Source organism: Triticum dicoccoides, chromosome 2B (genome assembly GCF_002162155.2).
Source record: "Triticum dicoccoides isolate Atlit2015 ecotype Zavitan chromosome 2B, WEW_v2.0, whole genome shotgun sequence".
NCBI lineage: Eukaryota > Viridiplantae > Streptophyta > Magnoliopsida > Poales > Poaceae > Triticum > Triticum dicoccoides.
Genome location: NC_041383.1, coordinates 270,568,296 through 270,572,624, shown reverse-complemented (window position 1 = coordinate 270,572,624; position 4,329 = coordinate 270,568,296).

The window sequence follows — 4,329 nt, the reverse complement described above, 5'->3', positions numbered from 1 at the left end:
TTCGAGGGTAGAGTATTCAACACAAATTTATTGATCCGACACAAGGGGAGCCAAAGAATATTCTCAAGTATTAGAAGTTGATCTGTCAATTCAACCACACCTAGATAACTTAGTATCTGCAGCAAAGTATTTAGTAGCAAAGTAATATCAAAGTAACAGTAATAGTGAGAAAAGTAACGGTAGCAGTTTTGTAATGATGCTAACAGTAGGAATGGTAAAGTAACTAAGCAAAGCACAATATGTGAAAAGCTCGTAGGCATTGGATCAGTGATGGATAATTATGTCAGATGTGATTCCTCATGTAATAGTTATAACCTAGCGTGACACAGAACTAGCTCCAGTTCATCAATGTAATGTAGGCATGTATTCCGAATATAGTCATACGTGCTTATGGAAAAGAACTTGCATGACATCTTTTGTCCTACCCTCCCGTGGCAGCGGGGTCCTAGTGGAAACTAAGGGATATTAAGGCCTCCTTTTAATAGAGTACCGGACCAAAGCATTAGCACTTAGTAAATACATGAACTCCTCAAACTATGGTCATCACCGAGAAGTATCCCGATTATTGTCACTTCGGGGTTGTCGGATCATAACACATAATAGGTGACTATAGACTTGCAAGATAGGATCAAGAACTCACATATATTCATGAAAACGTAATAGGTTCAGATCTGAAATCATGGCACTCGGGCCCTGGTGACAAGCATTAAGCATAGCAAAGTCATAGCAACATCAATCTCAGAACATAGTGGATACTAGGGATCAAACCCTAACAAAACTAACTTGATTACATGGTAAATCTCATCCAACCCGTCACCGTCCAGCAAGCCTACAATGGAATTACTCATGCACGACGGTGAGCATCATGAAATTGGTGATGGAGGATGGTTGATGATGACGACGACAACGAATCCCCTTCTCCGGAGCCCCGAACGAACTCCAAATCAGCCCTCCCGAGAGAGATTAGGGCTTGGCGGCGGCCCTGTATCGTAAAACATGATGAAACTTTCTCTCTGATTTTTTCTCTATGAAAGCAAATATATGGAGTTGGAGTTGAGGTCGGTGGACATCCAGGGGGCCCACGAGGCAGGGGGGCGCGCCCAGGGGGAGGGGGCGCGCCCCCCACCCTTGTGGACAGGGTGTGGGCCCTCTGTCCTTGATTCTTTTGCTAGTATTTTTTATATTTTCCAAAATAATCTTCGTGGATTTTTAGGTCATTCCGAGAACTTTTGTTTATGCACAAAAATAACACTGTGGTAGTTCTGCTGAAAACAGCGTCAGTCCGGGTTAGTTTCATTCAAATCATGCAAGTTAGAGTCCAAAACAAGGGCGAAAGTGTTTGGAAAAATAGATACGACGGAGACGTATCACACTTCACCATTGTTTGGGCCTGGAGGTAGGCATTGGGAAGTAATAAGTAGATGATGGGTTGCTAGAGTGACAGAAGCTTAAGCCCTAGTTTATGTGTTGCTTCGTAAGGGGTTGATTTGGATCCATATGTTTCATGCTATGGTTAGGTTTACCTTACTTCTTCTTTCGTAGTTGCGGATGCTTGCGAGAGGGGTTAATCATAAGTGGGATGCTTGTCCAAGGAAGGGTAGTACCCAAGCACCGGTCCACCCACATATCAAATTATCAAAGTAACAAACGCGAATCATATGAGCATGATGAAAACTAGCTTGACAATAATTCCCACGTGTCCTCGGGAGCGCTTTCCTTTATATAAGAGTTGTCTAGGATTGTCCTTTACTACAAAAAGGATTGGGCCACCTTGCTGCACCTTAGTTACTTTTGTTACTTGTTACCCATTACAAATTACCTTATCACAAAACTATCTGTTACCGATAATTTCAGTGCTTGCAGAGAATACCTTACTGAAAACCGCTTGTCATTTCCTTCTGCTCCTCGTTGGGTTCGACACTCTTACTTATCGAAAGGACTACGATAGATCCCCTATACTTGTGGGTCATCATCGACCTATGAAGTTCATTAGCAACTTGATCCGACATTTCTTGACCATCATCATTAACTTCCTCTCCAGTTGGTGTAGGCATCATAGGAACTGCTTTCTGTGATGTGCTACCTTCCAGTTCGAGAGAAGGTACAATTACCTCATCAAGTTTTACTTTCCTCTCACTCACTTCTTTCGAGAGAAACTCCTTCTCTAGAAAGGACCTATTCTTGACAACAAAGATCTTTCCTTTGGATCTTTGGTGGAAGGTATACCCAATGGTCTCTTTAGGGCATCCTATGAAGACGCACTTCTCCACTTTGGGTTTGAGCTTATCAGGATGCCTCTTGACATAAGCGTCACATCCCCAAACTTAATGAAACAACAACTTTGGTTTCTTGCCAAACTATAATTTCTACTGTGTCATCTCAACAGATTTAGACGGTGCCCTATTTAAAGTGAATGCGGTTGTCTCTAATGCATAACCCCAAAATGATAGTGGCAAATCGGTAAGAGACATCATAGAACGCACCACATCCAATAAAGTATGATTACGATGTTCGGACACACCATTATGCTGTGGTGTTCCAGGTGGCGTGAGTTGTGAAACAATTCCACATTGTCTTAAATGAGCGCCAAACCCGTAACTCAAATATTCACCTCCACGATCGGAAGGTGGAAACTTTATTTTCTTGTTATGATGATTCTCCACTTTACTCTGAAATTCTTTGAACTTTTCAAATGTTTCAGACTTGTGTTTTGTCATGGAAATGTCACAGCAGATGTCCTAGCAAAAGGACTTAGTCGTGGAGCCATCGCAACTAGGAAGCTTAAAGGGGTTAAACGAGACAAAGGACATGGGAGTTTATACTGGTTTGGCCCCTTGCGGTGAAGGTAATGGCTTAATCCAGTTTGACGTGGGATTGCTTATGTCTCGATTACCAGGGAGCGAATTCGCTTGACCAGGTTCTTGATCTGATGTTACTTGTCCTGAACCGTCGCTGGGTCGTCCCTTTATATACAGAGGTCGATGCCCAGTGGCTCACAGAGTGCTGGCCGGATCATAAACAGTGTCTGGCTCGGTGTCTCTATATTCCTGCCTTACAATACAAGATATATACATATGGCGGTTTATCTCTACAAGCCTTAAGTCGCCTTTGGGCTTTGGGCCCTTAACTGAACCGCCATCTTCAAGTATCGTCTTGGGCTTCATATTATGGATCGCCATAGTCATGACCCGGTCCCTCCTGGGCGGGTCATACCTAATAGTTATATCCCCAACATTAGGCCCCAGATTGATTTGAACTGTTTCATGTCAATCTTCAACACTTAGAAAAAATCTTCTGCTCTTTGATACGTCTCCAACGTATCTATAATTTATGAAGCATTCGTGCTATTTTATTATCTGTTTTGAATGATTACGGGCTTTATTATACACTTTTATATTACTTTTGGGACTAACCTATTAACCGGAGGCCTAGCCCATATTGCTGTATTATTGCATGTTTCAGTATTTCGAAGAAAAGGAATATCAAGCGGAGTACAAACGGAATGAAACCTTCGACAGCGTGATTTTTTGGAAGAATATGATCCTGGAGACTTGGAGTTCACGTCAGAAGATCCTCGAGGAGGCCAGGAGATAGGGGGGCGCCCCCCTACTGGGTGCGTGCCCCTGTCTCGTGGGCCCCACGAGCACCTCCCGACCGACTTCTTTTGCCTATATAGTCCCACGTACCCTAAAAACATCCACATAGACGATAGATCGGGAGTTGCATCGCCGCAAGCCTCTGTAGCCACCAAAAACCTCTTGGGAGCCTGTTCCGGCACCCTGCCGGAGGGGGAACCCATCACCGGTGGCCATCTTCATCATCCCGGCGCTATCCATGACAAGGAGGGAGTAGTTCACCCTCGGGGTTGAGGGTATGTACCAGTAGCTATGTGTTTGATCTCGCTCTCTCGTGTTCTCTCTATGGCACGATCTTGATGTATCGCGAGCTTTGTTATTATAGTTGGATCTTATGAAGTTTCTCCCCCTCTACTCTCTTATGATGAATTGAGTTTCCCTCTTGAAGTTATCTTATTGGATTGAGTCTTTACTTTGAGAACACTTGATGTATGTCTTGCCGTGTTTATCTGTGGTGACAATGGGATATCACGTGCCACTTGATGTATGTTTTGGTGACCAACTTGCGGGTTCCACCCATGAACCTATGCATAGGGGTTGGCACACGTTTTCTTGACTCTCCGGTAGAAACTTTGGGGCACTCTTTGAAGTACTTTGTGTTGGTTGGATGAATCTGAGATTGTGTGACGCATATCGTATAATCATGCCCACGGATACTTGAGGTGACAATGGAGTATCTAGGTGACATTAGGGT